Consider the following 25,889-nt stretch of genomic DNA (forward strand, 5'->3'; position numbering starts at 1 on the left):
CACTATACTCCGCTCCATCGGCATCTGTGAGGGGGCTGGGATTCCAGTCTCCCGTATTTCCCATTACAAATGGAACGAGGCAAGGTTGCCCCTTATCCCCATTGATCTTCACCCTCATCATGGAGCCGCTTGCTGAAGCAATCAGAAACAACCCAGACATTCAAGGGGTTGAGATTGCAGGGACGGTACAAAAAACTGCATTATTTGCAGACGATCTCACTATCTTTTTGGGGAATCCCTATGAATCCCTTCCTCCCCTTTTTAATGTCCTAAGTACGTTTGGACAGGTTAGTTTCTACAAGCTTAATGTTAATAAAACTGACGCTTATGTCATTAACATGGCACCAGAGAAGCTCTCGGCATTAAAGAAGTTGTACACCTTTAATTGGTCTCAACATAAGATCAAGCACCTGGGAGTGTACCTCTCTCACAATATATCCACTATTTTGGAGGCTAATTTGTACCCCCTACTACGGCATTTTCAAGAGAATGCTGACAAGTGGAGTGTTCCATGCATCTCCTGGTTAGGATGCATAGTGGCATTCAAGATGGTCTTACTACCTAAACTCACTTACCTGTTCCGCTCACTACCCATACCAATTCCTAAAACTCTTATTGGTAAATTCCAACACATATGCAATACATACGTTTGGAGGAACAAACATCCTAGGGTAGCCACGAGAATAATGCAGCAGCCCTTCCACAGCGGGGGCGCAGGCGCAGGCGCCCCTAACTTATTCTATTACCATGAAGCCTCCAGAATGGCCCACATCCTCCCATGGAACGAGATCACAGTCCACAGTAAATGGCAGATACTAGAACAGGCCACCCTCCCTGGCCAGCTTAGATTAGCAGACCTCATATGGTTACCTAGACATGTCAGATCCTCCTACAAGATTCAGAACTTCATTGTTCTGCATGCGCTGCGCTTCTGGGATAGAATCCGCTCATTGCCACAAATTGCCCCTCATCCCTCCCCTATCCACTCCCTCAAGGGCTTGCTAGCAGCTCTGAGGGACTCACATCCATAATTGTGGCAAGTCCAAGGCATAAAGTGTATAGCTGATTTATTTCCAAGCGGGCGTTTTATCAAGACATCGGACTTCCTCTCTAATCATAACCCTCCGCAAATCTTACGATTTGAGTTTTGGAGGCTTCGTAGCCTACTGAAGTCATGGGGCTTCCTTGACAAGCCGTTACGTGAACCTACTAATTGGGAAAAGAGATGGGCCTCTGCCATTAAGACTCCCCGGGCTCTATCAATCTCATACAGAGATCTAATAAACCCTCCCACTTTCTTCAAGTCAGCTCATATCATGTCCTGGGAAAGAGATCTTCACTTCCATGCTGAAAAGGACAACTGGTCCAAAGCAGCCGCACTCACTAAGCGGGCCCTACATTGCATCACTCTACTAGAATTATACATTAAAATTTGCACACAATGGCACCTCACACCGTTGAGACTTTTTAAGATCTCATGCCTGAACTCCCCGCTGTGCTGGAGGGATTGCGGGTTGGTGGGATCGCCAGTCCATATTTGGTGGGAGTGCCCAGCACTACAGCCCTTTTGGGCGGATATTTCGCATAGATGTACACAACTAGACCCCCTTCTAGGGACCACCCCACAGACCCTGCTCTTCCATCTAGACATTAAAACATCGACAACCCCGACAGACCTTCTTAGCATTTATTTGCTTACTGCGGCTAAGCTATCAATAGCCAGACTATGGAAACAGAAAACACTCCCAACTTGGAACGATGTGGTTAGAATAATGACCTACCTGGAAGTCATGGAGGGTGCGATTTTCAACCAGCAAAACAAATCACTTTTATACGCACAGGTGTGGGGGGTCTGGGAGTCACTCAGGTAGATTATAAGGGAGGGCCAGGAACCAACGAAAATATTCCAGGCCCATCTTAACATGGCAGGCAGGGCGACTTTCCTCTTCGGAGCTAGAGGTCCTTGCACCCTACAGCCTATCCCACATTTCACTTTCCTCCTCTTTCCCCCAAACCCTTTTTTTTTTTTTTTTTTTTTCTCTCTCCCCCTCCCTTTCTCCCCTACACCCGTATCCCCATTCCTAACCCACTCCATCTCCCCTTTGGCTACTCTTGTCGGCAACTAGCACATGATACGAAATGATACGAAATGTGTCATAATATTACACCCTGACGCTGATACATTTTATATATTGTGCCACTTTGCTCATATAATTTAAATTGTATATAAAATGAATAATGTGGTTTCCTAAAAAGACCCTTTAGAGGTCTAATCTATTGATGACATACCTACTTGAACTCTTGAGACTACAGCATAATAAAGCTATGAGAGGCCCCCTGGGCCCGAAATGTAGGTACTCTGTAATGATTGACAAGTATTACTCTCATGTCTTGTTTTGTTTTTCTTTTAAAAAAAAAAAAGCTTAGACATAATGTTACCTTTGATTATTCCTTGTATATGCATATGTTTTGTAATCAAATTTATGCTAGCATTTAATGCTTGTATACCGGTATTAAACCACAATAAAAATTATTTAAAAAAAAAAAAAAAAAAAAAAACTAAATGTTTAAAAATAACCTCCTTGTACTGTCACTTTAAATCCTAAATCTGCTAAATTAACGAAAATTATTTTCACAAAATATAGGAGCACCTCTACACCTAAAAATTTAACTGAAGTGCCTACCCCCCCCTCCGGTGGAGAAATTAGCAGTCGGCCCAAACGGTAATAGCCCACAAGAGAAGCTGCCGTCTCACAGCTCGATCCGAAACCGCTCCGACTAACACAGAGAGCACAGCACTAACACAGAGAGCGGAAGAGGCGGTCACATGATCGGCTGAGCAAAACTGCGCCACAAGTATAGCGTGCGCTCAAGCCAACTGCCAAAACAAACTGACACCATCAGCATAAGGGAGCCAATCTCCCTCTAGACTCTGTCGATCGGGATAAAGATAAAAAACAAATCGACATGTCACACTGAACTGTTCACTATTAGACCACTGCTCTATCTTATTTCACATTGCAATAATAAATTAAATTATTAAAAAAAGATAAAGTAAAAACACATGAGCCACAAGTTAACCCCTTCAAACCATAAAGGTAATTAACCCCTTGAGTCTCTGGATTCATATACATACGAAGTGCCTGCACCCTGACTTAAAGCAATACTCTACTAAGGATAAAGTTCCAAGATATATTGCAGAGGGCTTATCTTTATTAACCCCTTCAGTGCCAGTCTCCCAGATCTAGAAGACAAACAGCACTTACCTGCAATTTTAGTTGTCCAGCTTTCTATACCATGGGCAGCAAATATGTTAGAAAACCCAGCAAGGACTACCTCACAACTTTCTAACTGCTTTAAAGCCACCACTACTCTACTGCAGAGATTGACAAGGACTACAGCTATACCCAAAAAACTTGCTTGTAGCAAAAGGAAATCAAATTTTCTTCAGACACCAAACTTCACCTCCTCCATTGAAAGAGGCAAAGAGAATGACTGGGGATTATGGGTAGGAGAGTGACACTTAACAGCTTTGCTGTGGTGCTCTTTGCCTCCTCCTGCTGGCCAGGAGTGATATTCCCACTAGTAATAGATGACATTGTCGACTCTCCATATCTTAGGAAATAAACTATTTTACAGTGCACTATCCCTTAAATCATACCTCTCCAACTTCAAAGATAAGATGTTCGCAATAGTTAGGCCAATAAGTATATTTATCAGGAATGGTATATGAAAAGGGCAGGTGCTCAGACAGCTAATAGCTCAGACCCAGCTTGAGGTAATGTTATTTTTTAAATTATCCCTTCCAACACAAGAGAAGCAATCTCTTCCAAACTCTTCCAAATAACTTTATATAATTACACATAAAACCGGTCACTATGAGCCCTACATATGGGAATACAAGGTAGATGACATGATCATAGCCAAACTATTTGTGTGGTGAAAGAATTCCCACAAATAAGTGTCTGCACCACCATAGCCAGGGCATGTCTCCTCCTTCGTAGCAGGTTCCTCCATGTGATGTCACATTAATATAACCTATTCATGTTTGTTTGCTTTTAAATATGCATTTGTTGTTTGGTATACAAATATTCTAAAAGCACCAGTGATTGCAAAGGACATATTACTAAATATTGATATCTGGAAGCATGCTCACTTCAGGATCTCTCCTCATGGCAACAAGCAGCAGACACACTGTTCCTAAGTCTTGAACAGCTCAAGCAATACTGGTTCTACTTAATTGTATTATTAGGTTTTCTAAAAGAAAAATATCAGTGGAAAGTGATCTGCATAACTTTTATGTTCATTTGATATAAAGAAGTGTGGCTATCTTCAGGCATCCAACTTACAGTTCTAATTACAATCCTTTACGTTAAAAGGACACTGAACCCAAAATTTTTCTTCCATGATTCAGATAGAGCATGAAATTTTAACCAACTTTCTAATTTACTCCTATTATCAAATTTTCATAATTCTCTTGGTATCTTTATTTGAAATGCAAGAATGTAAGTTTAGATGCCGGCCCATTTTTGGTGAACAACCTGGGTTGTCTTTGCTGATTGGTGGATAAATTCATCCACCAATAAAAAGTGCTGTCCAGAGTTCTGAACCAAAAAAAAAAAAAAAAAAAAAAAAAAAAGTTTAGCTGCCTTATTTTAAAATAAAGATAGCAAGAGAACGAAGAAAAATTAATAAAAGGAGTAAATTAGAAAGTTGCTTAAAAGTGCATGCTCTATCTGAATCATGAAATTAAAAAAAGGAAATTTATGCTTACCTAATAAATTGATTTCATCTACGATACGACGAGTCCACGGATTTCATCCTTACTTGTGGGATATTATCCTCCTGCTAACAGGAAGTGGCAAAGAGCACCACAGCAGAGCTGTATATATAGCTCCTCCCTTCCCTCCACCCCCAGTCATTCGACCGAAGGTTTAGGAAGAGAAAGATAAAGCTAAAAGGTGAAGAGGTGACTGAAGTTGAAAAAATAAAATATAATCTGTTTTAAAATGACAGGGAGGGCCGTGGACACGTCGTATCGTAGAAGAAATCAATTTATCAAGTAAGCATAAATTTCCTTTTCTTCTACAAGATACGACGAGTCCACGGATTTCATCCTTACTTGTGGGATACAATACCAAAGCTACAGGACACGGATGAATGGGAGGGACAAGACAGAGACCTAAACGGAAGGCACCACTGCTTGAAGAACCTTTCTCCCAAAAACAGCCTCAGAAGAAGCAAAAGTATAAAATTTGGAAAATTTGGAAAAAGTATGATGGGACGACCAAGTCGCAGCCTTACAAATCTGTTCAACAGAAGCATCGTTTTTAAAGGCCCATGTGGAAGCCACAGCCCTAGTAGAATGAGCCGTAATTCTTTCAGGAGGCTGCTGTCCAGCAGTCTCATATGCCAGGCGGCTGATACTCCTCAGTCAAAAAGAAAGAGAGGTAGCCGTTGCTTCCTGACCCCTACGCTTTCCAGAATAAACAATGAATAATGAAGATGATTGACGGAAATCCTTGGTTGCCTGTAAGTAATACTTTAAGACACGGACCACGTCTAGATTATGTAACAGACGCTCCTTCATAGAAGAAGGATTAGGACACAAGGAAGGACCAACAATTCCCTGATTAATATTCTTATTTGAAACAACCTTAGGAAGAAATCCAGGTTTGGTACGCAAAACCACCTTATTGGAATGAAATATAAGATAAGGCGAATCACATTGTAACGCTGAAAGCTCCGAAACTCTTCGAGCAGAACCAAAAACAAAAGCAACCAAAAACAAAACTTTTCAAGATAACAATTTAATATCTATGGAATACATGGGTTCAAACGGAACCCCTTGAAGAACTCTAAGAACTAAATTCAAACTCCAGGGAGGAGTAATTGGTCTAAATACAGGCTTAATTCTGGATAGAGCCTGACAAAAAGACTGAACATCTGGCACATCTGCCAAACGTTTGTGAAGCAAAATTAACAAAGCAGAAATCTGTCCCTTTAAGGAACTTGCTGATAACCCTTTCTCGAATCCTTCTTGGAAAAAAGACAGAATCCTGGGAATCCTAACTTTACTCCATGAGTAACCCTGGGATTCACACCAATAAAGATATTTACGCCATATCTTATGATAGATTTTTCTAGTGACAGGCTTACGAGCCTGTATCAAAGTAGTGATGACCGAGTCAGAGAAACCCCGCTTAGATAAAATCAAGTGTTCAATCTCCAAGCAGTCAGCTGCAGAGAATGTAGATTTGGATGTTGGAAAGGACCTTGAATGAGAAAGTCCTGTCTCAAAGAAAGTTTCCACGGTGGCAGAGATGACATGTCCACTAGATCCGCATACCAAGTCCTGCATGGCCACGCAGGCGCTATCAGGATTATTGAAGCTCAGGATTATTGAAGAAAAGGAAACGGTGGAAACACATAAGCTAGGCTGAACGACCAAGGTACTGCCAAGGCATCTATCAGTTCGGCCTGAGGATCCCTCGACCTGGATCCGTAACGTGGAAGCTTGGCATTCTGACGAGATGCCATCAGATCTAATTCCGGTCTGCCCCATTGGCGAATCAACTCCACTGGAGTTCCCACTCCCCCGGATGAAAAGTCTGACGACTTAGAAAATCCGCTTCCCAGTTCTCTACCCCTGGGATGTAGATTGCTGATAGATAGCAAGAGTGGGCCTCCGTCCATCGTATTATCTTTGATACTTCTATCATCGCTAAGGAACTCCTTGTTCCCCCCTGATGATTGATATACGCCACAGTCGTGATGTTGTCCGACTGGAATCTGATGAATTTGCCCCGAAGCCAACTGAAGCGCATTGAATATCGCTCTCAGTTCCAGAATATTGATTGGAAGTAAAGACTCCACCTGAGTCCAAATACCCTGAGCCTTCAGGGAATTCCAGACTGCACCCCAGCCCAGTAGACTGGCGTCCACGGGGGTCTGCGGAAACAAGTCCCCTGGGACAGATGATCCAGCGACAACCACCAAAGAAGAGAGTCTCTGGTCTCTTGGTCCAGATTTATCGGAGGAGACAAATTCGCAAAGTCCCCATTCCACTGTCCGAGCATGCACAGCTGCAGTGGTCTGAGATGAAAGCGAGCTAACAGAATGATGTCCATTGCCGCTACCATTAATCCAATGACCTCCATACACTGAGCCACTGATGGCCGAGGAATGGCCTGAAGTGCTCGGCAAGTATTTAGAATCTTTGATTTTCTGACCACCGTCAGAAATATTTTCATGTCTACCGAGTCTATCATAGTTCCCAAGAAGGGAACCCTTGTCTGTGGAACTAGTGAACTCTTTTCTTTAGGAAAGACAACACTGTGTCCGTGTGAGATTTTGTCAGATGATACGTTGACGCCTGGATCAAAATATCGTCCAGATAAGGCACCACTGCTATGCCCCGCGGTCTGAGAACCGCCAGAAGGGACCCTAGAACCTTTATGAAGATCCTGGGTGCTGTGGCCAACCCGAAGGGAAGAGCCACAAACTGATGTTTGTCCAGGAAGGTAAACCTTAGGAACTGATGATGATCCTTGTGAATAGGGATATGAAGGTATGCATCCTTCAAATCCATGGTAGTAATATATTGACCCTCCTGGATCATTGGTAAGATTGTTCGTATAGTCTCCATCTTGAATGATGGAACTCTGAGAAACTTGTTTAGACACTTGAGATCTAAAATGGGTCTGAAAGCTCCCTCTTTTTTGGGAACCACGAAAAGATTTGAGTAAAACCCCTGCCCCTGTTCCCGTTTTGGAAAGGGACAAATTACTCCCATGGTAGAGAGGTCTTTTACACAGCGTAAGAACGCCTCTCATTTTATCTGGTCTACAGACAATCGCGAAAGATGAAATCTCCCTCTTGGGAGAAAATCCTTGAATCCCAGTTGATACCCGTGGGTCACGATTTCCAGTGCCCAGGGGTCCTGAACATCTCTTTCCCAAGCCTGAGCAAAGAAAGAAAATCTGCCCCCTACTAGATCCGGTCCCGGATCGGGGGCCGCCCCTTCATGCTGTCTTTGTAGCAGCAGCAGGCTTCTTGGATTGTTTACCTTTATTCCAAGCCTGGTTGGGTCTCCAGACTGACTTGGATTGAGCAAAATTCCCTTCCTGCTTTGTGGAGGAAGAGGAAGCAGAGGGTCCTCCTTTAAAGTTTCGAAAGGAACGAAAATTATTTTGTTTACACCTCATCTTCACAGACTTATCCTGAGGTAGGGCATGGCCTTTACCTCCAGTAATGTCAGAAATGATTTCCTTCAATTCAGGCCCGAATAGGGTCTTACCTTTAAAAGGAATAGCTAAAAGCTTAGATTTTGATGACACATCAGCACACCAAGATTTGAGCCATAACGCTCTACGCTCTAAAATGGCAAATCCTGCATTTTTTGCCGCTAATTTAGCAATTTGAAAAGTGGCATCAGTAATAAAAGAATTAGCTAGCTTGAGAGCCTTAATTCTATCCAAAATGTCCTCTAATGGGGTCTCAACTTTCAGACGCCTAGATTTAGAGTTTTGTCGGTAACGACCCGCGAAGCTAACACATGCTTTTTTTTCCCTGCACCTTTTAAATACCGCTGGTATTTAGAGTTCACATAATGGCAGGGTTTTCAGTGCGTTAGGCTCCAAAAAGGGAGCGTAGAGCATAATTTAACGCCACTGCAACTCTAGATACCAGCGGTGCTTACGGACGCGGCCAGCTTCAAAAACGTGCTTGTGCACGATTCCCCCATAGGAAACAATGGGGCTGTTTGAGCTGAAAAAAAACCTAACACCTGCAAAAAAGCCGCGTTCAGCTCTTAACGCAGCCCCATTATTTCCTATGGGGAAACACTTCCTACGTCTGCACCTAACACTCTAACATGTACCCCGAGTCTAAACACCCCTAACCTTACACTTATTAACCCCTAATCTGCCGCCCCCGCTATCGCTGACCCCTGCATATTATATTTAACCCCTAATCTGCCGCTCCGTACACCCCCGCCACTTACATTATCCCTATGTACCCCTAATCTGCTGTCCTAACATCGCCGACCCCTATATTATATTTATTAACCCCTAATCTGCCGCCCCCAACGTCGCCTCCACCTAACTACACTTATTAACCCCTAATCTGCCGACCGGACCTGAGCGCTACTATAATAAATGTATTAACCCCTAATCCGCCTCGCTCCCGCCTCAATAACCCTATAATAAATAGTATTAACCCCTAATCTGCCCTCCCTAGCATTGCCGACACCTAACTTCAAGTATTAACCCCTAATCTGCCGACAGGAGCTCACCGCTACTCTAATAAATTTATTAACCCCTAAAGCTAAGTCTAACTTTAACCCTAACACCCCCTAAGTTAAATATAATTTAAATCTAACGAAATAAATTAACTCTTATTAAATAAATTATTCCTATTTAAAGCTAAATACTTACCTGTAAAATAAACCCTAATATAGCTACAATATAAATTATAATTATATTATAGCTATTTTAGGATTTATATTTATTTTACAGGCAACTTTGTATTTATTTTAACCAGGTACAATAGCTATTAAATAGTTAAGAACTATTTAATAGCTAAAATAGTTAAAATAATTACAAAATTACCTGTAAAATAAATCCTAACCTAAGTTACAATTAAACCTAACACTACACTATCAATAAATAAATTAAATAAAATACCTCCAATTACCTACAATTAAACCTAACACTACACTATCAATACATTAATTAAATACAATGCCTACAAATAACTACAATTAAATAAACTAACTAAAGTACAAAAAATAAAAAAGAACTAAGTTACAAAAAATAATAAAATATTTACAAAAATTAGAAAAATATTACAACAATTTTAAACTAATTACACCTACTCTAAGCCCCCTAATAAAATAACAAAGACTCCCAAAATAAAAAAATGCCCTACCCTATTCTAAATTAAAAAAGTTCAAAGCTCTTTTACCTTACCAGCCCTGAAAAGGGCCCTTTGCGGGGCATGCCCCAAAGAATTCAGCTCTTTTGCCTGTAAAAAAAACACATACAATACCCCCCCCAACATTACAACCCACCACCCACATAACCCTAATCTAACCCAAACCCCCCTTAAATAAACCTAACACTAAGCCCCTGAAGATCTTCCTACCTTATCTTCACCTCGCCGGGTATCACACCGATCCGTCCTGGCTCCAAAATCTTCATCCAACCCAAGCGGGGGCTGGCGATCCATAATCCTGCGGCTGAAGAGGTCCAGAAGAGGCTCCAAAGTCTTCATCCTATCCGGGAAGAAGAGGCGATCCAGACCGGCAACCATCTTGAGCCAAGCGGCATCTTCTATCTTCATCTGATGAGGAACGGCTCCATCGTGAAGACCTCCAGCGCGGATCAATCTTCTTCCTCCGACGTCCAACTGAAGAATGACGGTTCCTTTAAGGGACGTCATCCAAGATGGCGTCCCTCGAATTCCGATTGGCTGATAGGATTCTATCAGCCAATCGGAATTAAGGTAGGAAAATTCTGATTGGCTGATGGAATCAGCCAATCAGAATCAAGTTCAATCCGATTGGCTGATCCGATCAGCCAATCAGATTGAGCTCGCATTCTATTGGCTGATCGGAACAGTCAATAGAATGCAAGCTCAATCTGATTGGCTGATCGGATCAGCCAATCGGATTGAACTTGATTCTGATTGGCTGATTCCATCAGCCAATCAGAATTTTCCTACCTTAATTCCGATTGGCTGATAGAATCCTATCAGCCAATTGGAATTCGAGGGACGCCATCTTGGATGACGTCTCTTAAAGGAACCGTCATTCTTCAGTTGGACGTCGGAGGAAGAAGATTGATCCACGCTGGAGGTCTTCACGATGGAGCCGTTCCTCATCGGATGAAGATAGAAGATGACGCTTGGATCAAGATGGTTGCCGGTCTGGATCGCCTCTTCTTCCCGGATAGGATGAAGACTTTGGAGCCTCTTCTGGACCTCTTCAGCCGCAGGATTATGGATCGCCAGCCCCCGCTTGGGTTGAATGAAGATTTTGGAGCCAGGACGGATCGGTGTGATACCCGGCGAGGTGAAGATAAGGTAGGAAGATCTTCAGGGGCTTAGTGTTAGGTATATTTAAGGGGGGTTTGGGTTAGATTAGGGGTATGTGGGTGGTGGGTTGTAATGTTGGGGGGGGGTATTGTATGTGTTTTTTTACAGGCAAAAGAGCTGAATTCTTTGGGGCATGCCCCGCAAAGGGCCCTTTTCAGGGCAGGTAAGGTAAAAGAGCTTTGAACTTTTTTAATTTAGAATAGGGTAGGGCATTTTTTTATTTTGGGGGTCTTTGTTATTTTATTAGGGGGCTTAGAGTAGGTGTAATTAGTTTAAAATTGTTGTAATATTTTTCTAACTTAGTTCTTTTTTATTTTTTGTACTTTAGTTAGTTTATTTAATTGTAGTTATTTGTAGGCATTGTATTTAATTAATGTATTGATAGTGTAGTGTTAGGTTTAATTGTTGGTAATTGTAGGTATTTTATTTAATTAATTTATTGATAGTGTAGTGTTAGGTTTAATTGTAACTTAGGTTAGGATTTATTTTACAGGTAATTTTGTAATTATTTTAACTAGGTATCTATTAAATAGTTCTTAACTATTTAATAGCTATTGTACCTGGTTAAAATAATTACAAAGTTGCCTGTAAAATAAATATAAATCCTAAAATAGCTATAATATAATTATAATTTATATTGTAGCTATATTAGGGTTTATTTTACAGGTAAGTATTTAGCTTTAAATAGGAATAATTTATTTAATAAGAGTTAATTTATTTCGTTAGATTTAAATTATATTTAACTTAGGGGGGGTGTTAGTGTTAGGGTTAGACTTAGCTTTAGGGGTTAATCCATTTATTACAGTAGCGGCGAGATTCGGTCGGCAGATTAGAGGTTAATAATTGAAGTTAGGTGTCGGCGATGTTAGGGAGGGCAGATTAGGGGTTAATACTATTTATTATAGGGTTATTGAGGCGGGAGTGAGGCGGATTAGGGGTTAATAACTTTATTATAGTAGCGGTGCGGTCCGCTCGGCAGATTAGGGGTTAATAAGTGTAGGCAGATGGAGGCGACGTTGAGGGGGGCAGATTAGGGGTTAATAAATATAATATAGGGGACGGCGGTGTTAGGGGCAGCAGATTAGGGGTACATAAGGATAACGTAGGTGGCGGTGCTTTGCGGTCGGCAGATTAGGGGTTAATTATTGTAGGTAGCTGGCGGCGGCGACATTGTGGGGGGCAGATTAGGGGTTAATAAATATAATATAGGGGTCGGTGGTGTTAGGGGCAGCAGATTAGGGGTACATAAGGATAACGTAGGTGGCGGTGCTTTGCGGTCGGCAGATTAGGGGTTAATTATTGTAGGTAGCTGGCGGCGACGTTGTGGGGGGCAGGTTAGGGGTTAATAAATATAATATAGGGGTCGGCGGTGTTAGGGGCAGCAGATTAGGGGTACATAAGTATAATGTAGGTGGCGGTCGGCAGATTAGGGGTTAAAAAAATGTAATCGAGTGGCGGCGATGTGGGGGGACCTCGGTTTAGGGGTACATAGGTAGTTTATGGGTGTTAGTGTACTTTAGAGCACAGTAGTTAAGAGCTTTATGAACCGGCGTTAGCCCAGAAAGCTCTTAACTACTGACTTTTTTCTGCGGCTGGAGTTTTGTCGTTAGATTTCTAATGCTCACTTCAGCCACGACTCTAAATACCGGCGTTAGGAAGATCCCATTGAAAAGATAGGATACGCAATTGACGTAAAGGGATCTGCGGTATGGAAAAGTCGCGGCTGGAAAGTGAGCGTTAGACCCTTTAATGACTGACTCTAAATACCGGCGGTAGCCCAAAACCAGCGTTAGGAGCCTCTAACGCTGGTTTTGACGGCTACCGCCCAACTCTAAATCTAGGCCAGAGACTCTTCTAGAGCATCAAACCAAAAAGCTGCTGCAGTAGTAACTGGCACAATGCAAGCCGTAGGTTGTAAAAGGAAACCCTGATGAATAAATAATTTCTTTAGAAGACCCTCTAACTTTTTATCCATAGGGACTTTGAAAGCACAACTCAATAGGTATAGTTGTACGCTTAGCCAGGGTAAATATAGCTCCCTCCACCTTAGGAACCGTTTGCCAAGAGTCCCGAATGGTGTCTGATATGGGAAACATTTTCTTAAAATTAAAAGGGGGAGAGAACGGTATACCTGGTCTATCCCATTCCTTTTTTACAAATTCCGAAAAAAAATTAGGAACCGGAAAAACAGTGTAAGTAGGCACCCATAGATATTTGTCCATCTTACACAATTTTTCTGGTGGTATAACAATAGGATCACAATCATACAGAATCGCTATAACCTCCCGAAGTAACAGGCGGAGGTGTTCAAGCTTAAATTTGAAGGACATCATGTCCGAATCTGTCTGAGGTAACACATTTCCTGAATCTGAAAGTTCTCCCTCAGACAGCAATTCCCTGACCCCCAACTCAGAGCACTGTGAGGGTACATCGGAAATAGCCAATAAAGCATCAGTGGATTCAGTATGCACATTAATACCTGACCTACTGCATTTACCCTGTAACACTGGTAATTTAGATAATACCTCTGTAAGGGTATATAACATAAATGCAGCCATCTCCTGCAGAGTAAAAGAATTAGACGCACTAGAGGTACTTGGCGTCGCTTGTGTGGGCGTTAAAGGTTGTGGCACTTGGGGAGAATTGGATGGCATATCCTGATTCTCTTCAGATTGAGAATCATCCTTAGGCACACTTTCTTTACCTAAAATATGCTTTTTACAATGTAAGGCCCTTTCAGTACAAGAGGTACACTATGTAAGAGGGGGTTCCACAATGGCTTCCAAACACATAGAGCAATGAGTTTCCTCAATGTCAGACATGTTGAACAGACTAGTAAGAAACACAATAGTCTTTAAACACTTTATTTATTGATTTAAACAATTTTTTTAAAAACGTGTACTGCGCCTTTAAGAGATAAAAAAGCGCACTATTTTTCCCAAACTGCTTCATAACGTTAATTAACGCTTTAAAATTAGCTACACCTAATCAATAGTTCCAAAAATTATTGCACCCCAAGAGTAAGGGGAGAAATTAACCTCTAAAAGGTATTTATAGTCAAAATTATGTCAGATTTGAAAAAATAACCCCTGCACCTACCTGCCCCCAGGGTACTGCAAAATGACTCAACAACGATCCAGTTAACAGAACACCAGTCTAGGCTCAACCGGAGCTAATGCCTGCTGCCTTCTCAGTCAGAGAAAATAAGCCCCGCCGATCATGGACAACGATCGCATATGAATAAACAACCGCATGGTGAAGCGGATTAGAGTATAAAGCCATGTGGATTTGTTTTACTCCTAAGCACACACAAAATACGGCCATACTGTTTATTTGCACACACAATAAAAACCGTTAAGCCTCCCAGTGTCTCTTTATATTGCTTTTACACCCAATATAAATGCTTGGCCCAATATGTCAATAAGATAAATAGGCACAGGTTTCACAGTAATACCCCTTGTTTACTGGTCTACTGCTTACCCCTTCCCTTGCAGGGAAAAAATGTCAGCCAGTTCTGATATACCAAGTCTCCTCAGAAATAAAGGGCTGCACATACCTCAATGCTGCTTGTAGCATGAAACCGTTCTCCACACTGAAGATTTCTCTTGTATTACCTTCAGAAACTCTGTAGGAACCAACATGGATCTTAGTTACATCTGCTAAGATCATCAACCTCAGGGCAGAAATCTTCTACCATATCTCCCTGAGGAAAAACAGAATTTATGTTTACCTGATAAATTACTTTCTCCAACGGTGTGTCCGGTCCACGGCGTCATCCTTACTTGTGGGATATTCTCTTCCCCAACAGGAAATGGCAAAGAGCCCAGCAAAGCTGGTCACATGATCCCTCCTAGGCTCCGCCTTCCCCAGTCATTCGACCGACGTAAAGGAGGAATATTTGCATAGGAGAAACCATATGATACCGTGGTGACTGTAGTTAAAGAAAATAAATTATCAGACCTGATTAAAAAACCAGGGCGGGCCGTGGACCGGACACACCGTTGGAGAAAGTAATTTATCAGGTAAACATAAATTCTGTTTTCTCCAACATAGGTGTGTCCGGTCCACGGCGTCATCCTTACTTGTGGGAACCAATACCAAAGCTTTAGGACACGGATGAAGGGAGGGAGCAAATCAGGTCACCTAAATGGAAGGCACCACGGCTTGCAAAACCTTTCTCCCAAAAATAGCCTCAGAAGAAGCAAAAGTATCAAACTTGTAAAATTTGGTAAAAGTGTGCAGTGAAGACCAAGTCGCTGCCTTACATATCTGATCAACAGAAGCCTCGTTCTTGAAGGCCCATGTGGAAGCCACAGCCCTAGTGGAATGAGCTGTGATTCTTTCAGGAGGCTGCCGTCCGGCAGTCTCGTAAGCCAATCTGATGATGCTTTTAATCCAAAAAGAGAGAGAGGTAGAAGTTGCTTTTTGACCTCTCCTTTTACCAGAATAAACAACAAACAAGGAAGATGTTTGTCTAAAATCCTTTGTAGCATCTAAATAGAATTTTAGAGCGCGAACAACATCCAAATTATGCAACAAACGTTCCTTCTTTGAAACTGGATTCGGACACAAAGAAGGCACGACTATCTCCTGGTTAATGTTTTTGTTAGAAACAACTTTCGGAAGAAAACCAGGTTTAGTACGTAAAACCACCTTATCTGCATGGAACACCAGATAAGGAGGAGAACACTGCAGAGCAGATAATTCTGAAACTCTTCTAGCAGAAGAAATTGCAACCAAAAACAAAACTTTCCAAGATAATAACTTAATATCAACGGAATGTAAGGGTTCAAACGGAACCCCCTGAAGAACTGAAAGAACTAAATTGAGACTCCAAGGAGGAGTCAAAGGTTTGTAAACAGGCTTGATTCTAACCAGAGCCTGAACAAAGGCTTGAACATCTGGCACAGCTGCCAGCTTTTTGTGAAGTAACACAGACAAGGCAGAAATCTGTCCCTTCAAGGAACTTGCAGATAATCCTTTCTCCAATCCCTCTTGAAGAAAGGATAGAATCTTAGGAATTTTTACCTTGTCCCAAGGGAATCCTTTAGATTCACACCAACAGATATATTTTTTCCATATTTTGTGGTAAATTTTTCTAGTTACAGGCTTTCTGGCCTGAACAAGAGTATCAATAACAGAATCTGAGAACCCTCGCTTTGATAAGATCAAGCGTTCAATCTCCAAGCAGTCAGTTGGAGTGAGACCAGATTCGGATGTTCGAACGGACCTTGAACAAGAAGGTCTCGTCTCAAAGGTAGCTTCCATGGTGGAGCCGATGACATATTCACCAGGTCTGCATACCAAGTCCTGCGTGGCCACGCAGGAGCTATCAAGATCACCGATGCCCTCTCCTGATTGATCCTGGCTACTAGCCTGGGGATGAGAGGAAACGGCGGGAATACATAAACTAGTTTGAAGGTCCAAGGTGCTACTAGTGCATCTACTAGAGTCGCCTTGGGATCCCTGGATCTGGACCCGTAGCAAGGAACCTTGAAGTTCTGACGAGAGGCCATCAGATCCATGTCTGGAATGCCCCATAATTGAGTTATTTGGGCAAAGATTTCCGGATGGAGTTCCCACTCCCCCGGATGAAATGTCTGACGACTCAGAAAATCCACTTCCCAATTTTCCACTCCTGGGATGTGGATTGCAGACAAGTGGCAGGAGTGAGTCTCCGCCCATTGAATGATTTTGGTCACTTCTTCCATCGCCAGGGAACTCCTTGTTCCCCCCTGATGGTTGATGTACGCAACAGTCGTCATGTTGTCTGATTGAAACCGTATGAACTTGGCCTTTGCTAGCTGAGGCCAAGCCTTGAGAGCATTGAGTATCGCTCTCAGTTCCAGAATGTTTATCGGTAGAAGAGATTCTTCCCGAGACCAAAGACCCTGAGCTTTCAGGGGTCCCCAGACCGCGCCCCAGCCCATCAGACTGGCGTCGGTCGTGACAATGACCCACTCTGGTCTGCGGAAGCTCATCCCTTGTGACAGGTTGTCCAGGGACAGCCACCAACGGAGTGAATCTCTGGTCCTCTGATTTACTTGTATCGTCGGAGACAAGTCTGTATAGTCCCCATTCCACTGACTGAGCATGCACAGTTGTAATGGTCTTAGATGAATGCGCGCAAAAGGAACTATGTCCATTGCCGCTACCATCAAACCTATTACTTCCATGCACTGCGCTATGGAAGGAAGAGGAACGGAATGAAGTATTTGACAAGAGTTTAGAAGTTTTGTTTTTCTGGCCTCTGTCAGAAAAATCCTCATTTCTAAGGAGTCTATTATTGTTCCCAAGAAGGGAACCCTTGTTGACGGAGATAGAGAACTCTTTTCTACGTTCACTTTCCATCCGTGAGATCTGAGAAAGGCCAGGACAATGTCCGTGTGAGCCTTTGCTTGAGGAAGGGACGACGCTTGAATCAGAATGTCGTCCAAGTAAGGTACTACTGCAATGCCCCTTGGTCTTAGCACCGCTAGAAGGGACCCTAGTACCTTTGTGAAAATCCTTGGAGCAGTGGCTAATCCGAACGGAAGTGCCACGAACTGGTAATGCTTGTCCAGGAATGCGAACCTTAGGAACCGATGATGTTCCTTGTGGATAGGAATATGTAGATACGCATCCTTTAAATCCACCGTGGTCATGAATTGACCTTCCTGGATGGAAGGAAGAATTGTTCGAATGGTTTCCATTTTGAACGATGGAACCTTGAGAAACTTGTTTAGGATCTTGAGATCTAAGATTGGTCTGAACGTTCCCTCTTTTTTGGGAACTACGAACAGATTGGAGTAGAACCCCATCCCTTGTTCTCCTAATGGAACAGGATGAATCACTCCCATTTTTAACAGGTCTTCTACACAATGCAAGAATGCCTGTTTTTTTATGTGGTCTGAAGACAATTGAGACCTGTGGAACCTCCCCCTTGGGGGAAGCCCCTTGAATTCCAGAAGATAACCTTGGGAGACTATTTCTAGCGCCCAAGGATCCAGAACATCTCTTGCCCAAGCCTGAGCGAAGAGAGAGAGTCTGCCCCCCACCAGATCCGGTCCCGGATCGGGGGCCAACATCTCATGCTGTCTTGGTAGCAGTGGCAGGTTTCTTGGCCTGCTTTCCCTTGTTCCAGCCTTGCATTGGTCTCCAGGCTGGCTTGGCTTGAGAAGTATTACCCTCTTGCTTAGAGGACGTAGCACTTGGGGCTGGTCCGTTTCTACGAAAGGGACGAAAATTAGGTTTATTTTTGGCCTTGAAAGACCTATCCTGAGGAAGGGCGTGGCCCTTGCCCCCAGTGATATCAGAGATAATCTCTTTCAAGTCAGGGCCAAACAGCGTTTTCCCCTTGAAAGGAATGTTAAGCAATTTGTTCTTGGAAGACGCATCCGCTGACCAAGATTTTAACCAAAGCGCTCTGCGCGCCACAATAGCAAACCCAGAATTTTTCGCCGCTAACCTAGCCAATTGCAAAGTGGCGTCTAGGGTGAAAGAATTAGCCAATTTGAGAGCACGGATTCTGTCCATAATCTCCTCATAAGAAGGAGAATTACTAGTGATCGCCTTTTCTAGCTCATCGAACCAGAAACACGCGGCTGTAGTGACAGGGACAATGCATGAAATTGGTTGTAGAAGGTAACCTTGCTGAACAAACATCTTTTTAAGCAAACCTTCTAATTTTTTATCCATAGGATCTTTGAAAGCACAACTATCTTCTATGGGTATAGTGGTGCGTTTGTTTAGAGTAGAAACCGCCCCCTCGACCTTGGGGACTGTCTGCCATAAGTCCTTTCTGGGGTCGACCATAGGAAACAATTTTTTAAATATGGGGGGAGGGACGAAAGGTATACCGGGCCTTTCCCATTCTTTATTTACAATGTCCGCCACCCGCTTGGGTATAGGAAAAGCTTCGGGGGGCCCCGGGACCTCTAGGAACTTGTCCATTTTACATAGTTTCTCTGGGATGACCAAATTCTCACAATCATCCAGAGTGGATAACACCTCCTTAAGCAGAGCGCGGAGATGTTCCAACTTAAATTTAAATGTAATCACATCAGGTTCAGCTTGTTGAGAAATTTTCCCTGAATCTGAAATTTCTCCCTCAGACAAAACCTCCCTGGCCCCCTCAGACTGGTGTAGGGGCCCTTCAGAAACAATATCATCAGCGTCCTCATGCTCTTCAGTATTTTCTAAAACAGAGCAGTCGCGCTTTCGCTGATAAGTGGGCATTTTGGCTAAAATGTTTTTGATAGAATTATCCATTACAGCCGTTAATTGTTGCATAGTAAGGAGTATTGGCGCGCTAGATGTACTAGGGGCCTCCTGTGTGGGCAAGACTGGTGTAGACGAAGGAGGGGATAATGCAGTACCATGCTTACTCCCCTCACTTGAGGAATCATCTTGGGCATCATTTTCTCTAAATTTTGTGTCACATAAATCACATCTATTTAAATGAGAAGGAACCTTGGCTTCCCCACATTCAGAACACAGTCTATCTGGCAGTTCAGACATGTTAAACAGGCATAAACTTGATAACAAAGTACAAAAAACGTTTTAAAATAAAACCGTTACTGTCACTTTAAATTTTAAACTGAACACACTTTATTACTGCAATTGCGAAAAAGTATGAAGGAATTGTTCAAAATTCACCAAAATTTCACCACAGTGTCTTAAAGCCTTAAAAGTATTGCACACCAAATTTGGAAGCTTTAACCCTTAAAATAACGGAACCGGAGCCGTTTTTATATTTAACCCCTTTACAGTCCCTGGTATCTGCTTTGCTGAGACCCAACCAAGCCCAAAGGGGAATACGATACCAAATGACGCCTTCAGAAGTCTTTTCTATGTATCAGAGCTCCTCACACATGCATCTGCATGTCATGCTTCTCAAAAACAAGTGCGCAATACAGGCGCGAAAATGAGACTCTGCCTATGATTAGGGAAAGCCCCTAGAGAATAAGGTGTCCAATACAGTGCCTGCCGGTTATTTTACAAAATTCCCAAGATTAAAATAATTCCTCAAGGCTATGGAGTATAAAATATGTTTATATATAAATCGATTTAGCCCAGAAAATGTCTACAGTCTTAAAAAGCCCTTGTGAAGCCCTTATTTACTGTCTGTAATAAAAATGGCTTACCGGATCCCATAGGGAAAATGACAGCTTCCAGCATTACATCGTCTTGTTAGAATGTGTCATACCTCAAGCAGCAAAAGTCTGCTCACTGTTCCCCCAACTGAAGTTAATTCCTCTCAACAGTCCTGTGTGGAACAGCCATCGATTTTAGTAACGGTTGCTAAAATCATTTTCCTCTTACAAACAGAAATCTTCATCTCTTTTCTGTTTCAGAGTAAATAGTACATACCAGCACTATTTTAAAATAACAAACTCTTGATTGAATAATAAAAACTACAGTTAAACACTAAAAAACTCTAAGCCATCTCCGTGGAGATGTTGCCTGTACAACGGCAAAGAGAATGACTGGGGAAGGCGGAGCCTAGGAGGGATCATGTGACCAGCTTTGCTGGGCTCTTTGCCATTTCCTGTTGGGGAAGAGAATATCCCACAAGTAAGGATGACGCCGTGGACCGGACACACCTATGTTGGAGAAAAAGTACACACCGGTACCATTTAAAATAAAAAACTGCTTGATTGAAGAAACTAAAACTAACACCTCACTTTACCTCTTCCTAGTACTAACACAGACAAACAGTATGACTGGGGGTGGAGGGAAGGCAGGAGCTATATATACAGCTCTGCTGTGGTGCTCTTTGCCACTTCCTGTTAGCAGGAGTTTAATATCCCACAAGTAAGGATGAAATCCGTGGGCTCGTCGTATCTTGTAGAAGAAATGTGGGTTCAGTGTCCCTTTAAGTTAACTTTTAGATTATGACAATCATGTTTTTTACTAGATACTTTTCAGTTCTGAACAATTAGCCATCCAAAGGACTCTAGCAGGTATAGAAACCTACCTGAGCAATATGATCAAAGTACTTCTGAGCAGTCTCCTTAAGACCTCTGAAATATATCTTCTCCTGAGGCTTGAGCTGCAGAATAAAGAAGAGAAGGTGCACCATCAAAAGAAAAAAATATAAATTATATGATAAAATCTGCTAATCTCTTTATCAGCCCATGTTACTGGTTTACTATAGAGGTCTCTCTTTGATTGTAATATAGATGTAAATTCACAAGTACATTCTTGGCTATCCATCCTCTCGATTAATCTATGTAACCCATTCACTAAAGTGCTTTCCAAACTTTTTTTGGTTTTCGACTTTCCGTCTGCCTGCTATGCATATCACATAGTTGACACGTGATTGATACCTAGTGGGTCAGAGATCATCTTAACCTATTGGTGTAGCTCAGCGGGAACTGAAACTATTCCCATTGGCGGCACATTGGCTCCTTACTGCACTTGTAGTCTCCTCAATTGGCTCGTGACTGCATGTGTAATCAGTGAGTGGGACAGCAGTGTGTTTGTAGTGCGGGCAGTAGTCAGTCGGACTCGCAGAGCTCTGAGGGTGGCAGCTTAATCTCTGAACTAAAGTCAAAGTTATTTTTTTGCAGCTAGCTCCCAGTAGTGCATTGCTGCTCCTGATATATGGATAGGAAGTGGAAGCTTAAAAATGCTTGATGATGAAATGTGAGTGTCTTTATCTAATATTCCACCAAATATTCAGAAACTGTGTTCATCCCATCAACCTCATACATCCCATTAAAATAAAACAAAATTTATGCTTACCTGATAAATTTCTTTCTTTTGCGATGTACCGAGTCCACGGTTTCATCCTTACTTGTGGGATATTATCCTTCCTAACAGGAAGTGGCAAAGAGAGCACCCACAGCAGAGCTGTCTATATAGCTCCCCCCTTAACTCCACCCCCCAGTCATTCGACCGAAGGCCAAGGAAGAAAAAGTAGAAACTATAAGGTGCAGAGGTGACTGAAGTTTTTAATAAAAAATACTATCTGTCTTGAATAGACAGGGCGGTCCGTGGACTCGGTACATCGCAAAAGAAAGAAATTTATCAGGTAAGCATAAATTTTGTTTTCTTTTGCAAGATTTACCGAGTCCACAGTTTCATCCTTACTTGTGGGATACCAATACCAAAGCTTTAGGACACGGATGAAGGGAGGGACAAGACAGGTACCTTAATCGGAAGGCACCGCTGCTTGCAAAACCTTTCTCCCAAAAATAGCCTCCGAAGAAGCAAAAGTATCAAATTTGTAAAATTTTGAAAAGGTATGGAGTGAAGACCAAGTCGCAGCCTTACAAATCTGTTCAACAGAAGCATCATTTTTAAAAACCCATGTGGAAGCTACAGCTCTAGTAGAATGAGCTGTAATCCTTTCAGGAGGCTGCTGTCCAGCAGTCTCATAAGCCAAACGGATGATGCTTTTCCGCCAAAAGGAAAGAGAGGTAGCCGTAACCTTTTGACCCCTACGCTTTCCAGAATAGACAACAAAGAAGATGTTTGACGAAAATCTTTGGTTTCCTGCAAATAAAATTTCAAAGCACGAACCACGTCCAAGTTGTGCAACAGACGTTCCTTCTTAGAAGAAGGATTAGGACACAGAGGAACAACAATTTCCTGATTGATATTCCTGTTAGTAACAACCTTAGGTAGGAACTCAGGCTTGGTAAGCAAAACCACCTTATCAGCATGGAAAACAAGATAAGGCGAGTCACATTGTAATGCAGATAGTTCAGAAACTCTTCGAGCTGAAGAGATAGCAACTAGGAACAACTTTCAAAGATAGAAGCTTAATATCTATGGAATTCATGGCTTCAAACAGAACCCCCTGAAGAACTTTAAGAACTAAATTTAGACTCCATGGCGGAGCAACGGGTTTAAACACAGGCTTAATTCTAGCTAAAGCCTGACAAAAGGCCCGAACGTCTGGGACATCTGCCAGACGCTTGTGCAACAGAATAGACAGAGCAGATATCTGTCCTTTTAGGGAACTAGCTGACAATCCTTTCTCCAATCCCTCTTAGAGAAAAGACAAAATCCTAGGAATCCTGATTTTACTCCAGGAGTAGCCTTTGGATTCGCACCAAAAAAGATATTTACGCCATATCTTATGATAGATTTTCCTGGTAACAGGCTTTCGAGCCTGAATCAAGGTATCTATGACCGACTCAGAGAAACCCCGTTTTGATAGAATCAAGCTTTCAATCTCCAAGCAGTCAGTTGCAGAGAAATTAGATTTGGATGCTCGAATGGACCTTGAATCAAAAGGTCCTGTCTCAGTGGCAGAGTCCATGGTGACAGAGATAACACGCAGGCGCTATCAAAATCACTGAAGCTCTCTCCTGTTTGATTCTGGCAATCAGACGCAGAAGGAGAGGGAAAGGTGGAAACACATAAGCCAGGTTGAACGACCAGGGTACTGCTAGAGCATCTATCAGTACTGCCTGAGGATCCCTTGACCTAGATCCGTAATGAGGAAGTTTGGCGTTCTGACGAGACGCCATCAGATCCAATTCTGATGTGCCCCATAGCTGAACCAGTTGAGCAAACACCTACTGATAGAGTTCCCACTCCCCCGGATGAAAAGTCTGACGACTTAGAAAATCTGCCTCCCAGTTCTCTACTCCTGGGATATAGATCGCTGACAGATGGCAAGAGTGAGCCTCTGCCCATCGGATTATTCTTGAAACTTCTATCATCGCTAAGGAACTCTTTGTTCCCCCCTGATGATTGATATAAGCCACAGTCGTGATGTTGTCCGACTGAAATCTGATGAATCTGGCCGAAGCCAGCTGAGGCCACGCCTGAAGAGCATTGAATATCGCTCTTAATTCCAGAATATTTATCGGTAGGAGGGCCTCCTCCTGAGTCCACAAACCCTGTGCTTTCAGGGAATTCCAGACTGCACCCCAGCCCAGTAGGCTGGCGCCTGTCATCACTATAACCCACGATGGCCTGCGGAAACACATTCCCTGGGACAGATGAACCTGTGACAACCACCAAAGAAGAGAGTCTCTGGTCTCTTGATCCAGATTTATCTGAGAAGATAAATCTGCATAATCCCCATTCCACTGATTGAGCATGCATAGTTGCAGTGGTCTGTGATGCAAGCGAGCAAACGGAACTATGTCCATTGCCGCTACCATTGGTCCGATTACCTCCATACACTGAGCCACTGACAGCTGAGGAATGGAATGAAGAGCTCGGCAGGTGGACAAAATCTTTGATTTCCTGACCTCCGTCAGAAATATTTTCATGTCCACCGAGTCTATCAGAGTCCCTAGAAATGAAACTCTTGTGAGAGGGGAAAAAAAACTATTTTTTACGTTCACCTTCCACCCGTGAGATCTTAGAAAGACCAACACTAAGTCCGTGTGAGACTTGGCTAGTTGGAAAGTTGACAATTGAATTAGAATGTCGTCTAGATAAGGTGCCACTGCTATGCGCCGCGGCCTTAGGACCGCCAGAAGGGACCCTAGCACCTTTGTGAAGATTTGTGGCGCCATGGCCAACCCGAAGGGAAGAGCCACAAACTGGTAATGCTTGTCCAGAAAGGCAAACCTGAGGAATTGGTGATGATCTTTGTGGATAGGAATGTGTAGATACGCATCCTTTAAGTCCACGGTGGTCATATATTGACCCTCCTGGATCATTGGTAAAATAGTCCGAATGGTCTCCATCTTGAAAGATGGAACTCTTAGGAATTGGTTTAGGATCTTGAGATCTAGAATTGGTCTGAAAGTTCCCTCTTTTTTGGGAACCACAAACAGATTGGAGTAGAACCCCTGCCCCTGTTCTGCTTTCGGAACTGGGCAGATCACTCCCATGGTAAAAAGGTCTTCTACACAGCGTAAGAATGCCTCTCTTTTTGTCGTTTTTTTTTTTTTTTAAAGCCTACAGCACCTGGTATTCCCACGCGGTCTCCCATCCAAGTACTAACCAGGCCAGACCATGCTTAGCTTCCAAGATCAGACGAGATCGGGCGCATTCAGGGTGGTGTGGCCATAGGCCCTGCTTAGAGCCGGCAAAGAGAATGACTGGGGGATGGAGTTAAGGGGGGAGCTATATAGACAGCTCTGCTGTGGGTGCTCTCTTTGCCACTTCCTGTTAGGAAGGATAATATCCCACAAGGATGAAACCGTGGACTCGGTACATCTTGCAAAAGAAATATATATTCTTGCACATACTTACTGTTGCTTGTAAATCCATTTCGTTATTATATCATTTATGTATGTGTCCGTATTTCCGTATTTCTTAAAACAAGTTAGTTTAACCTCCTGTTTGCTAGTACAACTGAAATACTGTCTCGTGAAATGATGTAAGTCTAAAAAGTGTGTCACCAACATGAAATGTTTGGAAAGCTCTGCACTAAAGAATCGAATTTCCATAAATTAAACAAAGAACTAGATATGCAAGAAAGGTTAGTTAGTACAATACTCATTAAGGGATTCTATACAGCACATCCTTAATAAATAAAATCAGTGTGTTCTATACTTTTATGTTTTCTGCCCTAGACACACAAATCTTTTGCCCTCACACTGCCTACCCCTAGATTACAAGTTGAGAGGTAGATTTTTATCACTCACAAGTGATAATAGCACTCAAGGAAGAACATTAGCATTCCCAGGTTTGTGCTGGTATTCCATTTTGAAAGTAAAAAGTAAGCATGTGAGCGAAAGACTCACTCACTTCAGATAACGTAACCACTTCTATGGGGCGCACTAAAATAAACAAAATTTATGCTTACCTGATAAATTTATTTCCGGATATGGTGAGTCCACGGCCTGAATATTTACTGTTGGGAATATCACTCTTGGCCAGCAGGAGGAGGC

The 25,889-nt window shown here is 42.6% G+C and overlaps 1 non-coding gene across 1 annotated transcript; it reads right to left on the reverse strand.

Moving 5' to 3' along the window:
- Nucleotides 1–24,948: 24,948 nt before the first annotated feature.
- On the reverse strand, nucleotides 24,949–25,067 carry LOC128650744 (5S ribosomal RNA). The gene has a single exon (XR_008401003.1). It is a non-coding gene; the product is annotated as a 5S ribosomal RNA (ribosomal RNA).
- Nucleotides 25,068–25,889: the final 822 nt, after the last annotated feature.

The sequence above is a fragment of the Bombina bombina genome, chromosome 2, assembly GCF_027579735.1.
Source record: "Bombina bombina isolate aBomBom1 chromosome 2, aBomBom1.pri, whole genome shotgun sequence".
Classification (NCBI taxonomy): Eukaryota; Metazoa; Chordata; class Amphibia; order Anura; family Bombinatoridae; genus Bombina; species Bombina bombina.